At 47.4% G+C, this 25,602-nt stretch overlaps 1 protein-coding gene across 4 annotated transcripts in view; it reads left to right on the top strand.

Annotated features, from left to right (window-relative positions):
* NCOA1 (nuclear receptor coactivator 1) overlaps nt 1–25,602 on the top strand; it is a 134,367-nt gene that overhangs the window by 24,218 nt on the left and 84,547 nt on the right. For all 4 annotated transcript variants that reach the window (XM_015859674.2, XM_015859671.2, XM_015859675.2 and 1 more), the window contains exon 2: nt 15,993–16,155. The gene's annotated coding sequence lies outside the window, so the exon portion shown is untranslated. The remainder of the gene's footprint in view (nt 1–15,992; nt 16,156–25,602) is intronic.

Raw genomic sequence — 25,602 nt, 5'->3', positions numbered from 1 at the left:
TAATAACATGGTATGTGAGAAGTAGATGGGCATTGCTGTTCCCACTCCTGTTTATACACTCCCTTCAAGTACTGGAAGGCCAGTAGTCTCCCTGGAACCTTCTCCAAGCTAAACAAGCTCATTTCCCTCAACCTTTCCTCACAGGAGAGGTGCTCCAGCCCTCTGATCATCTTAGAACATTGTTAGATGGATAATTTGGATATAATCTGGAGATTGGACCTCAGCTGCTGATTTGCAGTGGTGCCGGGATGTGATGACCTCTTGCTATGGGATGTGTTTGTGGTGAAAGATTTGATGAGACTTCTGAGTTGCTTTTGGTTCCCACCTAGAGAAAGGTTGATTCAACATAGGATGGGGAGAATTCAGATGACTGGAGAAGGCCTTGAGAAGAGGATAACCTCAGCGTGGTAGGGTGTATGTGGAAAATCTCAGGGTATATCCTCATATCAATTATTATATCAATTCAGACTTTTCCTCCTAGCTCCCATGCTATGTGTGATAGCATTAGGTCCAGGAGGCAGCTTCTGCCTGCAGCACCCATGGTCCCTCCTGCACCAGCAGCCTCACGGTGCTCTGATCCAACAGGGTGTCATTGACCATAGAGTGCATTGACACAGAATGAAACAGAAGGAGAAATTAGTGAATAGTCCTCAGCACAGCATTCCTGCTGCGGAGCCTCTTGTCTTGCCTGCTTGGTTTGCACAGTTCCATTACATCTGCATTACTACTCCCCTGCTGAACAGACCTGCTAGGATGATTTCATATTCTTTTAAAGATGTAAAGTCTTTGAACAAGCCTAGAATTACGGTGATGTCAGGCTGCATTTTCATTATAGCTCTCATACTTCTTTTCCCCCCCTCCTGCAACACAAGAAGTCAGAAGAGGGTAAAGAGAACATATTCTTGGCGGCTGAAGCGCTCGGCAATCTGGAGTTATTTATATGTTTGGAATGCAGAAGAATGCAATCGTAAAATATTAATACTGCTTTATAAAACACAAAGCAAAACTAGTTTTAATGCCAAGCAAAAGAAGAAATTGAGTTAGAAGACACCAAAAGGCTGAAACAAGGATGTAGATGGAGAATCACAGAATTATCAAGGTTGGAAAAGACCTAGAAGATCATCCAGTCCAACCATCACCAATACTTCCCAGCTAAATCATATCCCTCAACACAACATCCAGCAGGAAAACCATTGTGGTGGTGGAATGGCATCTCCAAGGGGCTGAGCACCTGGAGACAACTTGGGATGCCCCAGGAGCTCTGGTTCATTTGGAGCTGCTCAGGGGCAGGATCTCTTCTGCTCATGTCCTTCCGCTCAACACTAAACAAATATTTGTGCTCGTGTTGATCATCGTGTTAGAAAATTCGCAGCGATTCTGTATCATCAGTAATAGTGCTTTTAAGTAGATTATGTGATGGTGTTTACACAGCCTATTTGTCCTGGAGAATTGGTTCTGTCTCAGCCAGGCTCCATAGCAGCACGCTGCTCGGCATTCTGACTTTGGAGTTCCCAAGCCTTGTTCAGAAATGTCATTTCCATATAGTAGTTTAGGTGATTGCATCCAATCCCCTTTCTCTTACCTTCCCCAGTTCTTGGCTGGAGCTCGCCTCCATCTCTGGGGGACACGAACCCTTATGTTTAAAGAATTCATAAATTACTTCTTGTGCTCGAAGCCTAAGCTGACAAGGATATCTACACTTGTGTAAAAGGGGAAAAAAATGGCAAATTCTTCCATGGAAAAAATAATGTTTTGCAAACAACTTGGAAGAGTTTTAGGGGTCGAGTCAGCTGATCTGACAGGCTCATTGCCTCCCTTGGTGTTTGGGATTGAAAAGCTGTAGGCTGCTCTTTGTAGGATGGTAGCGTGGAGTCTTCCACTTACACGTGTGACCATCCTGCAGCTGGAAATCCATGAGAACACCTCAGGGGTCGACAAAATCCACTTGAAAGAAAATTACATAAAATGCTCTAGAATGAGGAGTTTTCACCGTGTTTTGCTTTATATCTCAAAAGATCATACATCTATTTCTGCGGACAGGGAGAGAGATGCCAGTTTCAGCAGCTTGGCAGGAGAGCGGTGCCTTTTTGGGGGAAAAATACTTCATTGTGGGTAGGTGATTCAGATTAGAAGTGGTATGTGCTGAGGGCAGTGAGGCACAGGGTGTGGGTGCCCCATCCCTGGGCATGCCCAAGGCCATGGATGGGGCAGCAAGGACCAGAGCTTTCCAGTGGATAACGTGTGCTGGTACCAAACCTGAGTCTTTATTCCCATATGGAGGAGGGAAGCTTCATAAGCTGGGAAGCATTAATTGAGTTGCTTTAATGGAGGCAGCCTATACACAAATATTAGTGTTACAGAAATCTCAGGCCCGTGTTTAAGAATGCATTTGTTGGATGTCGCTTCTTGCTGATGTCAGTTTGTTGTTGTCCAAGAAATTAAACAAATTCTCAGTTCTTGACCTCTGCTCTTGTAAGAGAGGTCTCTATCTTTGCTTGATCTCAGCTTAATTCTCACGCAATTAATGAAACATCTATTTGAGCCTGGGGCAAATGTTCTTCATTTCATCGGTTGGCTAAAGCAGGGCTGTTGGCTGCAGTTACATCTGCAAGGAGAGTTAACAAGTTCCAGGCGCTCGTAGCAGGCCGCCATTACCAGGGTATGCATGACTGTGAAACTATACGGCCTGCATCCTGTGGTTCCCATGTTCCAGGCTGTGTATTTGCTTGGGAATCGGATTTGGATGTCACTCTTTCATCATAGAATCACAGAATGGCCTGGGTTGAAAAGGACCGCAATGATGATCTTGTTTTAACCCCCCTGCTATGCACAGGGTTGCCAACCGCCAGACCAGGCTGCCCATCCTGTATATATATTCCCTTCAAGTACTGGAAGGCCAGTGAGGTCTCACCAGAGCCTTCTTTTCTCTGTTTAAACAATCCCAGTTCCCTCAACCTTTCCTCATAGGAGAGAGGTGCTCCAGCCCTCTGACCATCTTAGTGGCCTCCTCTAGACCTACTCTAAGAGCTCCATGTCCTTCTTGTATAAGGGCTCCATATCTGGACACAGTTAATCCAGATGGGGCCTCACAAGAGCTGAGTAGAGGGGGACAGTCACCTCCCTGTCCCTGCTGGCCACCCCTCTCTTAGTGCAGCCCAGCTTTCAAGCAATTTCATTTGACGTGTGCTGACACTGTGCCCCCATGCAAACACCTCTTTGTATGGGTGATGCTGAGTTGTGTGATATCCTCTAAGGAAGGAAGGAGGAAAAAAAAGTGAATACATCCCTTCAAACAGAGAAGCATCCTTGGATTATTTGTGTGTTTGTTGGTGTTTTCCCTGGCCAGATATTTTTAGATTCCTGTGGTGTTTTGATCACAGGGAGCTCTTGTTTAGGATTGAGCTGGAAAAAAAAAAAGAAAAAAGAAATAAAAAAGAAGAAATAAGCCTTTTTTTTTTGCCCCCACCACAGGCAGGGCCACCAACCTTCACATCTAATACCAGCCCAGGCTGCCCAGGGCCCCATCCAACCTGGCCTTGAACACCTCCAGGGATGGGGCAGCTCAAGTGGGGAAGCTCAGTTTTCACAGTCTCCTCATAAGAGGAAATGAGCTTTGATCTTCTAAACTCCAAGCAAAGCTTTTTTAACCTAAGGGGATATTGATGTGGCTAAAACCTCCAGCCGTATCCCACCAATCTGCTGCCTGTTCTGCTTGAGAACTCGATAAAGGAAGTGTTCAGGGTCAGGTATCTCTGTGTGACTGCCTTGGACGCCATGATACACGTCACCAAGATGATGTCTTCATCGCAGCATCCCAGGTTTGCAATTATCCAAGTGCCTCTTTGGGATTTCAGTAGTCTTTAATGCATCTTGGCTGTGTGCCCTGTTAGGGCTGAGCCATTGCAGATGGTGTGGAGCCTGTGGGTGTGCGGACTGGGTGATCCCAAAGCCATCCCAATGAGCATCTCAAGGTGGGGCTGGGGGATCCCCCCACATCCACAGTGTAGCACGTGCCCATCTGCACAGCTCAGGGGTGATTCACCTTCCGTGTTAAGAAACTATTCTCTCCAACCCAGAGATTAAGGTGCCTCTGGCACTTTTAGGAAGATAAGACTGCAAATAACAGGGGTGTGTAACTCATTTTCTGTCTTTTAATTCCAGTATAACACACCCGCAGTCCCAGTCGGGTGGGACTGAGACCTTCCAGATGAACTAGTTGTCTGCCCTGCCTTATACCTAGGGGGATTTTTTTTAATGCAGGGTGCAGGGGAGAGAAAGAAATGTCATTGTGTGGCTATCAGAGGGGCAGGAAGATGGGAGGTATCAGGGTTTGGCTATTCTGGGCACGTGAAGCAAGGCAGGGCTGCCTGCTGGATGGGATAGGTCCAATGTGGTGGTCATGCTGCTGTGTTGTCTTGCCCTGATGGAGCAGCTGATGTCTGAGCTTTGCTCTTCTATCATGTGTTGACATCCCCCGTGAAATGGCATTTATCTTTTTTGATAGAGCTTTTGAAATGTATCTCAGAGGTGTTGCTTATCCTCCTCTGCTCTGGGCTCAACAAACCAAGGGACCTCAGCTTCTCCTCCCACTCCTTGCCTCTGCGTGCTTCACCATTTCACAGCCCTCCTTGGGATGCTCTATAACAGCTTTCTATCTTTATGCTCTGACACCCAAACTGTGCCCAGTGCTCCAGCTGAGGCCACACCAGAGTATCATTAGAGTGCTGTTACGTATCTCTTACTAATAGAGATACAGCCCCAACTTCTAACAACTGACAATATCTTCAATCAGTTGCTGTCTCCTCCACTGAAAGGATAAGATTCTTTCTCACAGCCTCAAATTCATGCTATCACTTTGCTAGCTGTCAGTATTAGCTCGATGTTTTATACAAACATCTGCCATATCTCCCATTCTCTAGCACAGTTTGTGTAAACTGGAAAAGTATAAAATTAAGCTTTGCTTATGACTTAATACATAATGTATATGAGCAGAAAAAACGGCGGCTAATGGTATGAAATACTTTGAGGCAATAATGGAAAAATCTCTTAAATGCTTATAAATGACTTTGGAAAAATAAGTGCTTAGTCCCATCCAGTCCTTAGTAACTTGCATGGAGGTAACCATGGAAATTTCATGTATAAAAGCTCATCTCCAAAAGGCTGATTTTAACAGCGTCTCTTGCTGCAGTCCAGTGCTTAGCAGCTCTTGCTGGCATGTGGCAGGACGTCAGAGTTGTCCATTCACATTCTGCATGTTTGAAAAATAAAAATCAAATCACAGGATCACAGAATGGCCCAGGGTTGGAAGGGACCTCATGAAGCTCCAACCCCCCACCACAGGCAGGGCCATCAATCTCCACATTTCATACCAGCCCAGGCTGCCCAGGGCCCCATCCAACCTGGCCTTGAACACCTCCAGGGATGGACGGGGCATCCACAGCCTCTCTGGGCAGCTGTTCCAGCACCTCACCACTCTCATAGTAAAGAACTTCCCCCTGATATCCAACCTAAATCTTCCCTCCTTCAACTTAAAGTCATTTCCCCTTGTCCTGCTGTTATCTATCCTTGTAAAGACTTGTCTCCCCTCCTGTTTATAGGCTCCCTTCAGGTATTGAAAGGCTGCAATGAGGTCACCCCGCAGCCTTCTCTTTTCCGGGCTGAACAAGCCCAGCTCCTTCAGCCTGTCTTCACAGTAGAGGTACTCCAGCCCTCTGATCATCTTCATGGCTCTCCTCTGGACCCTCCCCAACAGCTCCCTGTCTTTCTTGTATAGGGGCCCCCAGACCTGGACACAGCACTGCAGATGGGGCCTCACAAGGGCAAACTCCCAAACACTCCTCCAACCCACAGCTCGGGTTGTGTGATAGCCCTGCAGCTTTGGCTGCCGATAAATGAAAGTCTTCCCACCGAAATGAAACACAGATGCCTTCTGAGAACGTGACCAGGAGTTGGCTGGCAGGACCAATGGTGACAGGGGTTGTTCTCAGCCACTGAACATCAGGAATGCTTTGGGTTTGCAGGTTGAAGAGATGGAAGTCCGAATGGCACCGAACTACTGTTTCGACTGGTGTTGCTGTACTTCACGTGATCTCTTTTTGCTGCAGAAAAATCTCTTTCCTCCGGCTGCAGGAGCAGCAGCTCACCCTTTGATTAGCCATCTGTTAGCATTCCCGTCGTTTCCAGCTCTGTGACAGCCTTTCAAAGTCGTTTTGTGTAGGAGACACCGCCGCTCTGCAAAGCGAAGCGAGCAAATCGCGCAGCGCTCAAGGGAAGGTGTTGGTGTCGATAACTCTCATTTTGCACCTGCAGAAGCTGAAGAAAGTGCAAGCTTGCCTGGCTTCCCATGCCTTCCTTCTCCCTTCTCTTTTAAGCACGTGCTTTGTTTCTTTTTGCTGCTGCACAGACTGATAAATACCTTGCTGGAGTGGGGACCGGTGCTTACTTCCAGGCTTTCTGCTTACTGCTGCTTTTACTGCTCAGCACCTTTTAAGATGAGGGGCTGTAGGCCCAGAGCCCTCCCTTCAGCTGGTGGCTCAGAGATGTGGAGATGCACATTATATGGGCTTGGGATGGATATTGGAGGTGGCACTTGCGAATCCTTAGCTGTGCCATTTGCTTGTCAGAAGAGACTATATCAAATTCTGCCCTCGCTTGGAGACAGCAAGGACTTTTTCCAGCCTATACTGAAGTTTCCCCATAGAAACCTACCAAGCTGGAAAGGACCCACGCAGATCATCCAGTTCAACTCCAGGCTCCTTATAGGGCCACCCAAGAATCATCTCCATTGAAGAACCTATTGGTATCATCGCCCCCGATGGAGCTGTTCCTTGCTTCCAACCCCTCCTGTTAGTGCTTCAGTGCAGTATTTACTCAGGAGCTGCCAAATGTGTGTGGTTGAGGAGCTGCTGTTGGAAAAGGAGGAGGAAATTCCCCACTATAGCAAACCAGTAAACAGATCAGAGCTGGGGCTGCGATTCTGAAAACAATGTATTTCAGCTGGATAACGAGGAGGGATGCTGTAGGCCTTGAGCTGCCGAAATAACCCTTCAGTTTGTGTGCACTTCGATTTGTTTACTGTCTGCTTTTCATTCCCGATATAGGAATGCAGTGCTTTGGGAGCCTGGCAGAAATGGGGCAGCTCCCAGTGCTGCTGGCTGCAGGTGGAAGCCCTCAGCTGAGCTATTGGAAAGGGCACTGGTAGCGTAGAGTTTGGCTTTGGGTCCGTGGTGGATGAAACTCTGCTTTCTCTGCTTGCACGGTCCCATTCAGCACCATACAGCTTAAGGCTGGAAGGGACCTCTGAAGGCCATACAGTCCAACTACCCTGCATTGAACAGGGACATCGTAGCTACATCCTGATCCAGCCTGGCCTTGAAAGTCTCCAGGGATGGGGCATCAACCACATCTCTTGGCAGCCTGTGCCAGCACCTCACCACCCTCACTACAAAAGACTTTTTCCTTATATCCAACCCAAATCTGCCCTCTTTAAGTATGAGAGATGATCTGATGTGGTCTGACAGTGGGTGTCAGCAGCTGGGGCTGCCCACAGGAGCCCACTGCTCAGCGTTGCAGCACTGTTGGTCAGATGGTGAAGCTGAAATACTGACCAATATTCCCAAGATGTACTGGAATGTGTTGCCCAGAGAAGCTGGGGGTGCTCAAAGCCATGGATGGGGCTCTGGGCTTCCAACCCAAGCCATTCTATGATTGTGTCTGAAGCTTTCCACTTAACTACAGCTCTTCTGTATAAACACAGGTTCTCTATTCTCTTCATTAAAGATAAACCTTTCAGTCTAAAGCAGCAGTGAGGCACCAAGCAGATGAGCACCCTGTCTGCAAAGCTTGGGCTCTGTGCCCTCCCTCAGCCTCTGCTACAGCACAAGGCAGGAGCTGCTTCCCAGCCTCACTCCTTACCTGGAAGCCTTCTAGAAGCATTCTTACAGCTTTAAGTAATTTGGCTTTTGATAAAATCTCAGCTTTTTTTTTTTCCCCCCCTCCAAGTGCTGTACTGAAATAATTAAGCAGGGTAAACACGCATTATAAACTGCTTGCACACTGTTATGTTTTAATGTGTAGGAACTCAGCAGTGATGAAGGTTTTGCTTTTAGGTTCTTTAGGTTTTTTTAACTCATTAGAATTCTTACAGTCATCACTACTGAATGTTCTTTCTATAGTCATAACTCCTTATTCCTATATTAAGCGTTGTGCGAGTCCTTAATATATGGAGTTATAATCCCAGCATAATTGTTTTTGGAGTATTAATATGCTTTGTGTTATTTAATCGGCAGTCGGGGATTAGAGTCAGCACGGTGCTCCTGAGCTCATACCCAGGCTGTTTATCTGAGCTATCTGCATTGTATAATAATCTCAGATGTGAGTAATGGGGGCAGAGAGCCGTGCGGTTTTTCACATCTTGGAGTGCCGCTTGTTACTGAAAGTCATCTTTATTTCCTTTTCCCCCTTCATCATCCCAATATAACGAATCATTAAGGAATGACACTTAAGAAGTGTCAGAGAACATCCTAGAATTATTTCGTCGGCTTTGCTTCTTAGCGAAGCCTTTTTGAGTCAGCTTCCCTGCAACCTCTAAATTGCTTTTGGATGTAACGAGCTCTGCCACAGTTTGGATTCAATAAAGATGATGAGATACAGATCAGAAATCACGGGGCTGTGGATGGGGATGTTGATTTTGTAGAGATGTGTCCACTTCATAGAAACATAGAATGGCCTGGGTTGAAAAAGACCACAACGATCATCTGGTTCCAACCCCCTGCTATGTGCAGGGTCACCAACCAGCAGCCCAGGCTGCCCAGAGCCACATCCAGCCTGGCCTTGAATGCCTGCAGGGATGGGGCATCCACAGCCTCCTTGGGCAACCTGTTCCAGTGCGTCACCACCCTCTGGGTGAAAAACTTCCTCCTAAGATCCAACCTAAACCTCCCCTGTCTCAGAGCACTTTGCCTCTTTGAAATCTCTGTAGTTCATATACTGTGCCCTTCATATATTCTACATACAGTACTCATTGCCGTTAGATGGTTATTATTGTTTCCATTCAATTCGTTGTGGAAGAAAGCAAGGCAAGAACATCTGTCCCGTGGTGTTAGTTATTAAGGTCGTTTTAATGAGGCAATAGGAAGAAAGGAAACAGTTTAAAGAACAGCATCACATACTTGCAGTCCAGCACACAGCTGTTGGTGGTATCACAAAGGATTGATGCCCTGCATCGCTCTGGCTGTAGCTGGGCAGCCTGGTCTGGTGGTTGGGAACCCTGCACACAGCAGGGAGGGTTAAAACTAAATGATCACTGTGGTCCTTTTCAACCCATGCTGTGATTCTCTGATAGCTGTGCCATGGTGGTACCCACGCAGCCCCAATCATTGCCATTGAACAGAGTGAGAAAAACCAAAGGTAGAGAAGAGCAGCAAGTCAGGCCCACGTTGCTCAGGGGAAGGTTGTTCTTTGCAGGAGAACTCTCTGATTAATGATTTTTTATTCTCTTTTTGAAGTGTGGTAGCAGCTGGTTTTGTTGGAACGGGGAACTTGTGACAGCTTAAATTCCACTCTCAAACATGCGCCTTCTTCGCAGCACATGGAATTAGCATTTGCAGAGCTCTTCAGACCAGTTATTCTCTCTTGTGCGAGATCATCTCTGCTAGATTACTTAGAGATAGCTCTAAGTATAGCCCTTTGGAAAGGCAGCGCAGCTTCAGCGTTTCCAACGAGCTGACATCAGGAAGGCGAGCAGTTATCACCCTTTGGCATCGGTGACAAAATAGTTTGCAAATGACAGTAGGATCTCGTTGAGATAGCTGTTGGGTTTGGAGGAAGAGGAGCCTGAGAGATGGAGGGGTATTAAGCTGTGTAAATAACTATTGGCGCGTATTTGGCTGGAAACCAACTTCATCCTAATGAGAGAAAATGAATATTCTGGGAATGTGGAAGTTGTTCCAAAAAATCAGGGTGATAGCTGAACTCACAGGGCTGATTCAGCCAGCGAGGGAGGAGGAAAGTCTGATCTAATCTATATCAGGAAGTTATTAAAAACTAATACGGAGTGTGCAGTTAAAGCAGTTAATGACTTGAGAGTTCTTGGCCATAAATCTAGTGGTTCTTTGGACCGGGAACAAGCTGTGGACTAATTTGGCAGTTAATAGCAAAAGGCAGTGAATGGGCACCCGGGCTGCTGAGCACTGTGTGGATAGGAACGTGCTTTGGGTTTTGTTGGTTGGAGGACTTCCCCCCCTTTCAGGCACACTTCTGCTTTCAGCCTGCCTGCAGCTGAGCTTTCTGCAGTAATTAGTGCAGTTCCTGCGGTTGGGCAGCTCCAGCGCCGCTCTCTGACACCTCATGGTTGGCACTTTGGGGTTTGGAGCTCCGAAGGAATTTCTTAGCCCAGATTCCTGCGGTTTAAAGAGCAAACCTGAGTCCTGCTGGGTGCGCTGGAGGGTGAGGTGGGGGGTTAAGGAAGGGTTCTGCCCCACAGGGCTTTGGGCACAGCACCAGTGCTGGAGCTCAGGGAGCACTGGGACACCACTCTCAGCCATAGGGTTTGGGTTTGGGTGGTGCTGTGTGGGGCCAGGGGTTGGGTTCCATGACCTTTGTGGGTCCCTTCCAGCCCAGGATATTCTATGGTTCTGTGATTCGGAGCATTCCAGCTGGGTGAATTCAGCCAGCAAAGTGCTGCTGCAGGTTTGTAGCACCTGTGAAGTCTTGAGCTGGTTTGAAACAGCTTCAATTTGCACAAAGACAGAAACCTGGGAGCCCCGAGCCTTGCATTGCTATGAGGCGGGTGAAAGAAGAAAAGCAGCAGTGCAGCAGCTTTATGGCAAGGTGAGCATTCATGGGTCTTATGTAGTTCTGCTGGAAGATTTTCCATGCTCCCTCCAGCTCGGGCTGCCCAGGGATCCATCCAGCCTGGCCCTGAGCCCCTCCAGGGATGGGGCACTCACAGCTCTCAGAGTAAAGAGCTTCCACCTGCAGCCAGCCCCAGCCATGCAGGGTTGGTGGCTCAGGCTGTGCCCTGTGCTGGGTTCATGGAGCTCCTGGTTCTCTGAGTTCAGATCGGTTCTTGGGTCTGTGTCTGTAACAGCAGGAGCAATCTGTAGATGTAACTTCAATAATAACATCGCCTATCGTTATTGATTGGCTTAACTAACAAAGCCAATCCATTTCTCCTTCAGATTTCTTTGAAAACACACTTGACACTTAGTGTTTTTCATTTAAAGCCCTGCAGTTCCAGCTAGGGCAAGCAAGATCCCTGCACAACCTGGCACGTGTTCAAAAACCTCACAAGTACAGAAAGCTGTTTATTAAACTTCCTCATGGGCAGATAAGACAGCTCACTTTACTGGAACAAAGTTAATATGTTTTTTTGTTGTTGTAGTTGTTGCCTTCTTAGTTGTGTAAAATTATGCTTTCCAAATGCAGCGATTGTTTTTCTGACCTTTTAATTTGTGACAGTTAACTGGCAAGCAGATTCAGCCCTCTTGCAAAATGGTTTTTCTCTCCCATTTCCTGCAATGCTTATTTGGTATCAGGCATAAATCAGGCAGCGGCACGTGAAAAATTAGATGAGGAGAAAAAGAGGCTTTCCAGATATGTAAAAGCGTTTATACATTATGAAGAAAATCCAATTGAAAGGGCACCTGAAAGTGAGTATGTTCATGGGGAGAACAGTGAGAATTAGCATTGCCTTCAGGCTGCTGCCTGAGTGTCCTAAATACCCCTAAAAGGAGGCATTCACATTGGTCCAGCAGCGCAGAATCGTCGCATCATGGAATTGTTTGAGTTGGAAGGCACCCGTCTGTGGTCCCACTCCTGCAGTGAATAGGGACACCCAGAGCTCCGTCAGTGCTCAGAGCCCTGTGCAGCCCAACCAGCAGGGATGGGGCACCACCACCTCTCTGTGTGACCTGTGCCAGTGCAAGATGTTTGCTCTGCAGCTCTGCATTAACAGATAGCCTCTTCCTAACAGTGCAGCCTCCAGAGGGACGTGAGATCTGTCTGACACTTCCCCAGCTCTCCGGCCCCCGATCGTTTAACACCTCCAGGACTCTCTCAGCCAGAGATAATTTCCATCCCGCTGCTCCCCGCCGGTGGATCTTTGCTCTGTGCCTCGTCAGTCCTCCCTGTACTCTCACAGACTTACAACGTGCACAGCATCCTGTGGCAGGGAGCTGCACCGCCGTGCTGGGTTGTGCGTGAGGAAACCGCTGCCTCCTGTTTGGGTTTAGACTTGCCACCTGCTACTTTCAGTTTAATGCTCCCTCATTCTTGCACCGAGCAGGCAGCTGCTAGCATGAAGCTGCCCTTGCATCCCTTCTCTGCTACAGCTTATCTGGCTTGGAAAGAGGGCATCTGGCCCTAGCTGCTAGTTTGCACATGATGATAAAGATGTGCAAGGCCTTTGTTCGTAGTCACTTTGGTGAAGGATGCAGATGTTGCGTCCTTTAGCAATTGCAGCTGTAGGAGCCGGAGTGAATTGGAGGTGCAGTGGCTTTTGCTCCTGACCTGCAGGAACATGAGTAATGTAGAGCACAAGGGCTGGTTCCTCTGGGATTTCAGCCCAAGCACCTGATTAATGATGATCTGGTTCTATTTTATGACTTGTTACTTGGCCAATTATTAATCTGTTTAATGTATTCCGTGTTACGTAATGCAATTCCAGTTACTTTGGAAATGATACTTTGCAAAGTTAAATGATTTACAGAACTCCAAGTACTTTGCATCAGAGCTGTGAGGGTTTGCAGGCAGTCTTGCAATCCTGCTAAAAACACATAGAACTGATCCGTGTTGATAAACATCAATTATTTACATCCTGTGATTCCTAATCAGAGTTTATAGCAGCACATCCCTGCACTGAATGCTCCTTGTTGCCTGGTCGTCCTCCTGGTGCTTAAAATCTTGGTACAACAGCGTTTCTTTGTGTCCTCAAATCTTCAAATTAACTCTTGCAGAGCAGTGGTTGAGTTCTCCAGAGGGTTTTTTATGTGACTCCATCAGAGCCCCTGGGATACAGGCTGCACAGAGTGGTGCTGGATGCCCCATCTCTGCAGACAGCCAGGGTCAGGCTGGATGGGGCTGTGAGTACTGATGGAGCTGTGGGTATCCCTATTCATTGCAGGGGGGTTGGACCACATGGTGGTCCCGTCCAGCTCTGATGGTTCTATGAAGATCTCCCAACTTAAAACGACCATCTCTGTTGGCTGTTGTTTCACATCTGCCTGAAATGCCATTTGGAGAAGATGTTTCTGTATCATCCTGTGGCTTGACTATACCATCTGCTTGCTTTCTTAATTAACAATCAGCAATATTCATTGCATTCTACTGCTGTTCCTGTAATACTGTCGGTAGCTGCTCACATTCAGCCGCTGCTGGAATTTGTTGCTCTTGGATAATCAGGATAACTTTGATAGACTCAAACCCCACCAGTACTGTGGTTCTTCCTATGCCACTTGCCTTCTCTTGCTCTTTTGTACCACTTCATTCCGGGTGCATTTTAATATGGGAACAGCTGACTTGTTCTCTCTCACGTATATCTCTCTATACTAATCTGATAGTCGCTTTCAGTTTCATCAGAGGCAGCTTGAGGTGGGTATAAGACAGGAACAATCTCCCTTGTTATCGGTAGGAGCCTGATTTTCCCCCAGCCACACACCTCGCTCTAGGGATGTAGAAAGGCGTTCTTAGTATTTCCATTGGTATTCATGGTTTTTGCATTCTGGGACTCCCTCCTTTGAATCATCCCATCTGTTTATCCTAAGGGTGGTGAGAAAGGCCTCCCACCATGCTGAGGATAGAGGGTGTTGGTTTAGGTTTTGCCCCAGTGAGCAAATTTGGTTGTTACAAATAATTCCACCGTGACTTCTGGCTTTCCTCAAAATCCCCATGTCAGCCATTAAAATGCCCCCTTCCTCTTCTGGACTGTACCTCATTGGTGAGCTGAGCCACATCTCTCATTTAGGAATTCAAAGATTGTTTCCTGTGGGTAAAACCCATCTTTTAGACTGGGAGCCAGAGCCGTACAGCAATATGAGTGCCATTTTTGTGCCCATTGCCATGCATGTACATGCAGGACTGGGTGCTTCAGCAAACATCTCCATCCTTGTGGCTTTGTCCTCCCTCCTTTGCCTCCTAGATTTTTCATGACTAAATTGCTGTGAGTGACCTATAATAGTCTTGTGTGGCTAATGACAGATGGCATCCTAATGACTGCATCCGTGTAGTTTCTTTTGTGGTAGCAAGAGAGGGATGAGTCTGAGGCAGTGATTGTTCTCTCCTCGTCTCACCTCAGGTGCTTGTGTTTGGAGCCCTAAATTTACTCTAGTAAAGCTGTAACCCTGCGAGTGGAAGAGAAAGCGATAAGAAATAATTTATCCCACTAATGCAGACTCTGAAAGTGGGGTTTTCTGCCAGCTCTGTGGCAGCCTTTATGATGGGTTGGCCACGGGCATCTCCACTTGGGCAGCATTTCCTGTTGGGGCTACATGTCCATGGGGCCATTTGCCCATGGGATATCTCCATAGGGAACATGTGGACCTACTGCTTCTGGACTGCAGGGGGTGCCTGCAATTGTGCACTTGAGTTTTCTATTGGTTTCGAGGTTGATTAATCATAGAATTACAGAATGGTTGGGTTGGGTTGGACCTCAAGGATTGTGAAGCTCCCTGATGCAGGCAGGGCCACCAACCTCCACATTTAATACCAGCCCAGGCTGCCCAGGGCCCCATCCAACCTGGCCTTGAACACCTCCAGGGATGGACGGGGCATCCACAGCCTCTCAGGGCAGCTGTTCCAGCACCTCACCACTCTCATAGTGAAGAACTTGCCCCTGATATCCAACCTAAACTTCAACTTAAAACCATTTCCCCTTGTCCTGCCATTATCTACCCTTGTAAAGAGTTGACTCCCTTCCTGTTTGTAGGCTCCATTTAGGTACTGGAAGACTGCAATGAGGTCATCCCGCAGCCTTCTCTTCTACAGGGTGAACAAGCCCAGCTTCTTCAGCCTTAATTAAGATTAATTGCATTGCGTGGATGCTTCCAAGAAAAGTTCCAGGGCAGTATTGTGACTTGTGTCCCATCAATGGCTGTGCAGGGAGCGAGCTTGGCTGTAGAACCTGCAGTGCATGGAGGGGTTTGGAAACCATTTCCTAAAGCTCATCTCTGTAGTTGTTTTTAAATGACTTTTCATGAGAATTCAGGCAGTACTTAGTAATATGAAGAGTGCAGTTTTACTTTCCAGCCAAGTAGCACGGCTGTGTTGTAATAAGCAGAGTTTGGATGGAGAGGAACGAGGTGCAGACTGATGTGGCTCACAGGAGAGAGGACAGCAGAAGCAAATGGACACGTCCATACTTCTTTATAGCACGTGTGCTTCGGGGGGGAAATTATTATTCACTCTCATCTCAGGTTCAGAGGCTGCGTCGCTATCGAAGGCGATGCCGCAGGTCTGCGGAAGAGGAGGGACTTGAGAAATCCCCTTGATCCGGATCTAGCTCAAAGCTTAGTAACAGCAGCAATTTACCATCCGCGCCTTTGTGAGGCACCGAGCGATCTAATTATCTCTGTGTTTTATGAGTTCGGTGGTGGTCTGCGGGCCTGTTTGCCTGTAAACACCAACTGTAATTTTCTGGTGCTCGTTTTTATCTCCTCGTTGCATAGATGCCGTCTCGCTCCGAGATGTGCGCCGTGTTTTTCTGCAGGGCAATCGTTACTCCTTAGGAGTGGCGTTGGCAAAGAGGGAGGGGAGAATTACAGATGCAGAGTGCTCAGCTCCCATTGATTTGATTTCCTCAAATAACTTACGGGGTGAGGAACCTTGATGAGTTCTTTGACGAAGAAATAACAATAATGAAAACCCTTCACAGTTTACGGCGTTGAGGTCAACGAGCTATTAGCGACGCTGCTGCAAATTAATCGTTGGCCTTAATTCTGCTGTTTTCCCACTTAAAATTGCACCTCGTGAATTACAAACTGTCTTTTCCTTGGCAGGATTCAGGAATCGGTGCTGGGCCCCTCTCAGAAGAGTTCATGTGCAGACTGCCCATGGCCGGCCGATGCCCGCTGAAGCCCTAGAACCCCGTTGGTTTGCTGTTTAACCACCTGAAGAGTCCAGTTTTTCCCATGAACCATCTTTCACCTCTGGAAGATAGAGGTAAGGTTTCAGGTCTTTGTTTCTTTCTTTCCTCCGGCAAAAAACGGTTTCAACTCATCATGGGGGTGGCTTGTGCTGGAGCACCTCTTCATGTGGAATTAATTACTGACAATGCTGAAAGCAAAAGTCACCGTTTCTCTCTCTGTCCTTGGCTTTGCCTGGGTTATTTTCCATACATGAGATGTGCAGTCAGTCTGCCTTACGTTCCTGGCTACGAGAGTTGCTCTAAAAGCTCATAAAGATGCAATTACTGCCCTAATCAACTGCTCTTTCTTAATACGTTTTGCAAAATGGAATAGCTAATTGCTGCGGTGACGGAGTGGTACGCGGAGGGTTTGTGCTGAGCAGTGAGATGAGGTGTCTAAGGGTTACATTGTGAGGTGGCTTATGATGCTTGTGGCTTCTGATCAGGTGAATCTAGTCCAGAACTTGAGGATTCTATAAGTCCTGAACCTGGGAGATGGAATTGTGTTATGGTGAGGACTGATGTGACTTGGAGAGCAAGAAGTGTGTGCTCAGCATCCTCGTAGCACTTAACTAGCTGATGCATGTAACAACCTGAACACTCCTGTGGTTTGCCCACAGCCGGCAATATCTTCAAGGAAAATTGTTGTAATGGAGTGGTAATTTGGAAAGACAGTCGAATATATTTAGAAATGAACAGAATTGTAAAAGCAAGAGACAGTGAGAGGCTGGGCTGGCTGCAGCTGCTTTATGGCTGTGGGTCCACAGCTTCTCCCCTGCACAGCTGGGAGTGCTTGTTCCTGCAGACCAGGAGTGGGAATCCTGCATATTGCACCAGGCAGTTGGCTTTAATTAGTGCAGAAATGACATGCATCACTACGGCTGCTTTTTTCTGATGGTCTTTATATCGCTGGTACTGTAATTCTCCCTCTGAGTGAGCTGCTATTGCTTTGGAATGGGACCTGAGTTTGGATGGAGTGGAGTGGAAAGCAGAAAGTGGTTCTGTGCTTATCTCTGTCTCCATGGGGTGGGACAGTGGCAGGAATTAGGCTCAGCTGTGACGGTGGCATTGTGTTGGTGTCACACATTGTCACTGTCGTTCCCCAAGTTTCTCTTAAACGCCGAGGAGCCAACACTGGGAGTGCTGCTTCTGGTTAATGATTGTGCTACACTGGTGGACTCGTCTGATTAACAAACAGGTGAATTCAGGATTTTTCATCACAAAAAGCTCACCTTTCCCTCTGTACGTAACAGCTACTTTTGATTGGAGGTGGGGAAGCCGTATCGCAAGCAAACAAAAAATGGAGCTCCTGCTGCTCTTGAGATTTCTTTCTTTTTCTCTCCAGCACCTGAACAGACCCAGGCTGTGGCAGGGTGACCTTGCAGCTCGGTGTATAGAGGTGGGCTGCCTCTGCTTTCTTCCTTTTTTTTCCCCCACCTATATCCCCAAGCACTGAGAGCAGATAACACGTGCTTAAGCTGAGACAGCTCCGAACATCAGCATGGCAGCTGCAGCCCAGCCAGGGGAAGGGGTAAATTCCCAACTGTGGGGAGGGAGGGCTCCAGGTGGATTGTAATTGAGGTGCTTTGGATTTCCCCTAACTTAGGGGCTGACAAAATAGCCCCTGGAATGATGTGTGTGGGGAGCCTTCGTCCCACCAGGCACCTCCCATCCGTTTCCTTTTCTCTTTTATCCCCTACCTACCATATGAAATTTCATTCTTTCCTTTAGCAAATGGGCATTTTGGCTTTGTATTAAGTTAGTTTGATCTGATGGAATTCCCTTCCCCATTATCCCACAATGGGACTTTGAGATGTAAAACTGGAAATATACTAGTGGAGCTGCTGCCTCCCCACCCTAACCGTGGGTCTTTGCCGTGTTGAAACTCCCTCTTTATTCCTTAGCGATCATATTCATTCCACTTTAAATAGATTTCCTGCTGTTAACAAGGTTTTCAAGCGTTCCAACACTTCACAAAGCATATCTCCGGTGAGATGTTTGCAGGAGATGCGGCCTCTGGTTACCATTGGGAACAGGAAGGTGATGGCAGAGCCGGCAGTGACAGCACTCCCCTTTCTGGATAGGTTCAGAGAGTGATGTTGTTTGAGCCCTGCTGATGGAAACAGAAGTTTGCAGCCCCGTGGAAAGAGCAGCTCCCAGGTTTGTCCCTGTTGCTTGCTGTTTGTGGTACCTGTTGCAGAGGTGTCTGCACAGTGCTGCAGATAAAAGCTTTCAGGAAGGATTTCATGGGGTTTGAGGTGTCTGCTGGTGACTTTGGCTCCTCTGTAAGAAGTGAAGGAAGAATGGTGCTGCTATGGGGGTTGGTTGTAGTTTAACATCTGTTCTCGTTTTAAGTGATAGGATGGATTAGGTTGGGAGGGATCTTAATGATCATCCAGTTCCAGCCCCCAATAGTTCAGCAGTGAGGTTGGGTGCTGTATTTACGCAGGAAGTATTTGGGGCACTTATCTCATGGAACTTAGAATCATAGAATCATTTGAGTTGAAAGGGACCTTTAAAGGCCATCTGGTCCTACTGCCTGCAGCAAACAGGGACACCCACAGCTCCATCAGTGCTCAGAGCCCCATCCAACCTGATCCTGGGTGTCTGCAGGCACCCACCACCTCCTTGGGCAACCTATGCCAGTGCCTCACATCTAAGTAAGGGCTTTGTCATCTTTCAGTTTCTGCTCAGATACAGGTGATTTCTTTGGCCATACTCAACACAGCTGCAGAATCCCTGCCCAGGTCTGCGATGTCACCGTCCTGCTGCTGTCACCACTGATGTCACGAAGTCCCAGCCAAAGTCCCCTTTGCACACAGGGCTGCAATGGGAGCATCACCCAATGCTGAAGCTGATTCTGCAGCGATCAGCTCGCTGTGACCCCATGCATCACTGCAGCTTTCATACAAATAGTTACTCTTCTTGATGGTCTGTGAAGCTCAATTCATTGTCCCTCGTGCAGGTAGGGCTGGCGGTGCTGAGGAGATGGGCTGGAAACACACTGAGCGGGATCACAGTCAGCATCCAGCAGGGATGGGAAATGATGCCGGGCATCTTAATGGCTTTTTAGTCTACCGGGTTCTCTGCTGCCCTCAAGGAATCTCTGCTTCCTGGGCAACAAAGATGATGTATCATTTAATTGAAAACCACACTCAAGTGAGCCCTGTGCGTTTTCAGGGCTTAACGATTTGCTGTTCTTTGCCTAATGCAGTATTTGCTGCACAAGCCCTTCCTGTGGATAGAAGGTTATAAAGCGGTACCGATTTATTTTCTCTCATTGTTTCAGCTATTTTAGAAGCTCTTTCTTGGTGCTGTCAGCTACGTCACTGACACTTTCAAGGGCACTTCTTTGGTGTGGGATTGGTTCTCTCCATTAGAAATTCTGCATTCCTTCTGTTCCAGCATTACCCAGTGATTGGTTGGATCATGTGAAGTTCAGCATGGAAAAGTTTAAGGAAAAGACCAGAGAATCACAGAATGGTTTGGGTTGGAGGGGACCTTAAAGATCATCCAATTCCAACTCCCTTGCCATGGGCTGGGTGCCCCCCACCAACTCAGGCTGCCCAGGGTCTTGGTCACCTCAATGGATGGGGCACCCACAGCTCTGGGCAGCAGTGCTGGGGCCTCACTACCCTCTGAATAAAGAATTTCCTCCTAACATCCAATCTAAATCTCCTCTTTGAGTTTAAAGCTGTTTCCCCTTGTCCTGTCTATAGCAGACCATGCAAAAAGTCGGTCCCCTTCCTGCTCATAGGCTCCCTTCAGGTCCTGGAAGGCCACAGTGGGGTCTCCTCGCAGCCTTTTCTTCTCCAAGCTGAATAAGCCCATCTCCCTCAGCCTGTCTTCATAGCAGAGGTGTTCCAGCCCTTTCATCATCATTGCAGCCCTACTGTGGGCCTGCTCCAGCAGCTCTGCATCCCTCATCCTGTAATGGAGGCCCCAGGCTTGGGCACAGCACTCCAGCTGGGGCCTCATGGGGGCAGAGCAGATGGTACACCCACCCCTCTGCCTCCCCTCCTCTGAGACATCTTAAAGTAACACAGACTTAGGTGAGTGCATGTCCTGCTGGGTATGACTCGTCCCCAAGGCACACTGGAATTGTCCCCATCTGGGAGAGCTTTCTTTCTGCCACCTTGAGGTTCTGGGCTCTGTTGGAAGGGATGAGGATATACAGAAGGGGAGCACAGGGCCTGCAGGATGCCTTCCCTCCCCTTGCCCTGTGCAGCAGCTTTGGTGGAAGATGCGGCACAGCAGGAAACCTGGAGAGGCGTCCTTTTATCTTCAAGAAATAACAAATAAACCTGCTTAGAAGCGCCTTTGTGTTTGTTTCGGTGCTTTTGATCCTTCTTTGAAAGAGGAAAATTTGAAAGGAGTTAAGCCCTCAGTAAGAAGCTCTCGTGCTTTCAGTTAGAGGCTGTTTTCTTTCCCCCCCACCCCTCCGTTCACCACTAAAATCATTTAGTAGCGCTGATGCGAGTTGTGTAACCACTTGTCAATAATTCAGGGCGAGTTAGATCTGTTTCTGGTAAACTTTCAAAAGATGAACACAAAACCCCAAACCCACTGCTTGGCTGACAACAAGCGAGAAGAGTTTCTCTGTTGTTTTTACTTCCTTGAGGAGCTGCTTTGCTGTATGTACGCTTTGCTCGGTGCTCAGTTTGCAGCAGAAGGGTTGCACTTAAAACACTCCCGCTGCCATCACACCTTCTTTCAGATTGAAGGGGAGCTGCTGCATCCGTGTGGAGGAGGTGAGAGAAGGGGCCAAAATGTGAAGCATTTCCTGGCCGTACTGCCCGCGTACGGCTTTCAGTGGTGGTTATTTACCGGTGAGTCAGGTTGGGAGCTGAAACAGTGGCGTCATCCACAGTGGTAGGTTCCAAGAACCAGAAATGCTGGTAAATAATGTTCATGACAGACGAGTGGTGGGGGCACACCGCCCATGGGATCCTGGTCATTAGGGATGCAAATGTGAATTCTCTTCCTCTTTGCTACGTGTTTCTCCGCCGTGTGCTGTCCGTGCCTTGCCGTGCCGGCAGCTCGGATGGTGCTTAGCAAATCCCAGTGTGCTGCTGGCTGTGTCCAGCGTGAGGTGAAATTGAGCATCCATAGAGAGCGTGGAGGAATTGCTGGCCTCAGTGGTGCCATGGGATGGCTCTCAACTGGGGTTTTGGCACTGCTGTAGCTCATTCACAGGAACTCTTCCTATAGGTGAGAAGGTAAGCAATGCTTTTCAAATAACCATTTCTCCCTGTATTGTTGTCCTCCTGATATTTGCTTCTCTCTGGGAATGCTGAGTTAAGGGTTAGGGGAGCGTTGGCTGTTGCAAAGAGGCACAGGTGTTACTGCAGACTCCTCATCAGTGCTTTCTGCTTTCAGTTCCTCGAGGACCTCAGCTTCCCCTTGCAGATTTCCGTAGTCTCCTGAGGTCCATAAAGCCCTGGCTTTAATGTGCTCCCTTTACCTTGTTCTTTATACAACGAAAGGCTTACATTTGTTTAATGGAGCCGTCACAAATCCCAGCTACAGATGAGATACAGTATGTGTATTAAAATATATTTTGAGAACTTAAAATGAAATTCGAAATCAAAGGAAAATTGCCCCGTTGCTTGTTACAGTTCATATCCAAACGTCACCTGGGAGGAAGCATCCTCCTGTTAGAAGCGTGAACGGTTTGTTAAGAGGGGACCAGTCCTATCTGTGGGGAAATTCTCTGCTGTCTTAAGCCCAAGTGTGAAGAGCGGAAAGGCAAACTAATTAGCAGATTTTAATAACAAAGTAACAGTGTATCAGATGGATTGTATGTCTTTTAGCTTTGGATTTACACAGTCGAGCAGTTTCAGCGTCTCCCGGAATGTATAACAAATGAAGGGAAAATCTTTTATTAAGATATCGGAATAAAATTCTGAGAGCAACAGGGATGTATTGAGAGGAGCTCTGTGGCTGTGGCAGCTCTAATAGGGAGCAGTCTGGAGGCAGAAAATCAGGAAGACCACATGCTTTGTGTGCAAGGATTAACAAAAACCTATAGCAAACACAGTGAAAAATCCAAATGGGCATTTCAAAACCCGTAGTTACCCAAATGGAAGAGCAACAAAGGAAATCAATGCGTGGGAATAGGTCATTGAAGATCTGGGTGAGGTTGAAAATAAATATAACATTGAGCAGACAATGGTGTTATGGACAGGTGATGGTTATCCAGGAGTTGGACAGTGATAGGACAAGGGGGAATGGTTTGAAACTGAGACAGGGGAGGTTCAGGTTGGATCTTAGGAGGAAGTTTTTCACCCAGGGGGGGGTGACCCACTAGAACAGGTTGCCCAAGGAGGCTGTGGATGCCCCATCCCTGCAGGCATTAAAGGCCAGGCTGGATGTGGCTCTGGGCAGCCTGGGCTGCTGGTTGGTGACCCTGCACACAGCAGGGGGTTGGAACTGGATGGTCACTGTGGTCCTTTTCAGTCCAGGCCATTCTGTGATTTGGTGATTCTTTGTTCTTTGTAAGTCCTTTCCAGCTTGGGATATTCTGTGCTTCTATATAGGGGCTGTAGAATGGGACTTCTGCAGGTGGAATTGGAGTGGGGGGAATGGGAAGGGCGTAAGGGGAGAGACATCCTCCTCTGACATGCTCAGTATCTCCAAGCCCTTTATATGCATAAATTCTGCACAGCAGGAGTGTCACTCTTGGCAAAGGATAGATGCTCTAAATAGGAATTTGTGCAAGTTTATTGGTTGTGCCATCCAGATCCATACATTGCCATCATTAGGGTACAGAGAATACCCTCGTGTAGCAGGGTGAGATATGTTTAGTGGTCATGTAAGTGGTCAGCGGTTGAGTTTCATGAAGTTTCTCTTTTTTGTAGCATAGAGCATGCTCCTTCACTGCATGTTTCTCAAGGGCAGCCAGCTGTAGGAAGTGGGAGAATTTGAAGGGTTGCAGACAGAGCAGAGTTGCAGGAGGCTGTTGCAGGGTGAGCAGTAGGGCTGCTCAGAACTCCCTGTGTTTGTCAGCTCGTGGATTCATCGAATGGTTTGTGTTGGAAGGGACCTTCAAACCCACCCAGTCCCAACTCCTGCCATGGGGACACCTCCTTTTGGGGCTGCCCAGGGCCCACCCATGGCCTTGGGCACTTCCAGGGATGGGGCACCCACAGCTCTCTGGGCAGCAGTGCCAGGGCCTCACCACCCTCTGAGTAAAGAATTTCTACCTAACATCTAACCTAAATCTCACTTCTTTTAGTTTAAAACTGTCTCCCCACGTTCTGTGATCTCATCTTTCATCCCCCTCTCCTGTGTCTTTAATTCATAGAAACAAGTAATTAGAGACCAAGTACATGTCAGAGTGATGATGTACAGATACAGCTGCAGCATTTTTTCTTAAATATAATAGGATAATGTCACAAATGGGCTCCGTTTGCTCTAGATTTCTCTGGACTCCATCTATCTTTAGATGGAAATACAGCTGCGCAGCAGGCTCCTGGCTGATGGAGGAATGGGGAGGGAGCTTCGCCAGTTCATGTAAGCACATTATTTATGAACGTGCCACAAAGAATGGCAGTGCTGCAAAACACAGTGCTAATCCTATCATATCTCTGTGCTTCATTACAATTAGATGGTGTTTGCTTGTTCTTTCCTTCAAACCTTTCCCACCCTGCTGCTGTCAATGTGCTGTGTCTGGGTTTTGGATGCTGTGGTGGTCTGTGCAAATGATGGGGTAATAATGGATGAACGACAGGGTAGAAGCAATCCAGCAGCTATTTTGCATGTTAAATATGAAGGACAGATACATTTTACAGCTGCTAGCAACGATGAGAGCATTCACAGACAAGTAGATAGTCATGAAAAAGAATAAAACTTACTCAGTGTGCGCCACTTACCACATACTGTCAGCGCCATGACTATGCAACATGGGGTAAATAATTTCAGTAAGTACTGAAATCTTGTTAAAAATTTTAATTAACTCATTAGCAGCCTGATAAATGTCTGCGGGCAGCTGGTGGAACTTCTGCTGCGAGGTGCATAAGGGGCACCCACCTCGGCTGCTTGTCCTGCAGACATCATGGGAGCTTCCTTCTAGCACCATGAGGTGTTCCCATCCCAAAGCTTCCAGCAGAATGGAAATAAGGAATACACACACCAGCTTAATTCTTTGCTGTTTCTATGGGTAAGCCAGCAGAGGAAGTGACAGCCATGACACGAGGATAGGAAGTGAGACTTACCAGTGTAATTACTCTTATTTTGTATTTTGGTGGCATGATATTTCTTGAAAATAGTTTGGATGCTTCCCTCCTCCTATCTGCGTGACTTCATCAAATACACTGACTTGTGTATCTTTCAAAGAGAGACCCCCAGCATGTGAAATATTGACAGAATTAAGGAAAACAGTTGCCTGAAGAGGTGGTGGATGTCCCTGCAGACAGCCAAGGTCAGGCTGGATGGGCTCTGAGAACTGGATGGGCTGTGGGTGTCCCTGTTCAGTGCAGGGAGTGGGACAGATGACCTTTAAAGGTCCCTTCCAACTCAAATGGTTCTATGATGTTATGATTCTGTGCATCCATCCTCCATCACTCTGGCATGGCAGCCTCAGTCCTGCTGCCCCCATAGCACCGTACGGCACCTGAGCCTTTGTGTGGCTTCATTTGCTCAGGCTTTAATAATGGAAGGGAAAGAGAACTGTTCCTTATGTAACAGTGTGATGGCATCAATAGAAAACAAGCCACATCCTTGCAGTGTGTCCTTGCACCAGAATCTACTTCACGCTGAAGTGCTGGAGCCCTCCTATTGACGGTGTTGTTGGAGCAGCTGTAGGCACTGTGTGCACTTGGTTTGCAGTCACGAAACTCAGATCCACGTGCATTCACTGGTCCTTGTGAGCTGATCACTTTTGCTCTTCCTTTAAAGGCTTAGTAAATACCAGCTGCATTTTTTTTTTCCTTTTTTTTCCAGCAAGTTTCATCTTCCCTTTTCAAAAAGCGATGCTGGCGACCTCAGCACATTGTTGCAGAAACGTATTTTCAGTGCTGACTTCACACTTACACCAAGAATATGTTTGTTATCCTGTGCACAAGTTTTCTTACATAATCTGGCCTTCAGTTTTTACAGTCTGCGCTGTAGAATCACAGAATCACAGAATGCTTCATGCTCTACCAGATTCCAATGGTGCTGGGCTGTTTGTAGCCAGGTAGGTTTTTCTTCTTATTTTGTTTTTTGTTTTTTTTTTTTTTTCCCAGATAAAATTTTCTTTAAAAAAATATAAAAATTGGGTCTTCTGCTTGCATTCCTGCACTTTTGGGAGCCGCTTAATTCATTAGTGATGATTACTGATTGGTGGGACAAAGCAAGAAGCAATGTCTCTGGAGCTCTGTTGCAGTGAAGTATTTTAGGGGAGAATTCAGCAGAAGTGACACGGGGTTACTTATAGCTCGCAGCCCTTTGTCACCTTTGTGCAATCCTACGCCTTTCAAAAGCTGTCCTACTTTTGGGAA

Source organism: Coturnix japonica, chromosome 3 (assembly GCF_001577835.2).
Source record: "Coturnix japonica isolate 7356 chromosome 3, Coturnix japonica 2.1, whole genome shotgun sequence".
NCBI lineage: Eukaryota > Metazoa > Chordata > Aves > Galliformes > Phasianidae > Coturnix > Coturnix japonica.
The sequence above is the reverse complement of the archived record's forward strand: the minus strand, read 5'-3'. Positions and strand labels throughout refer to the sequence as shown.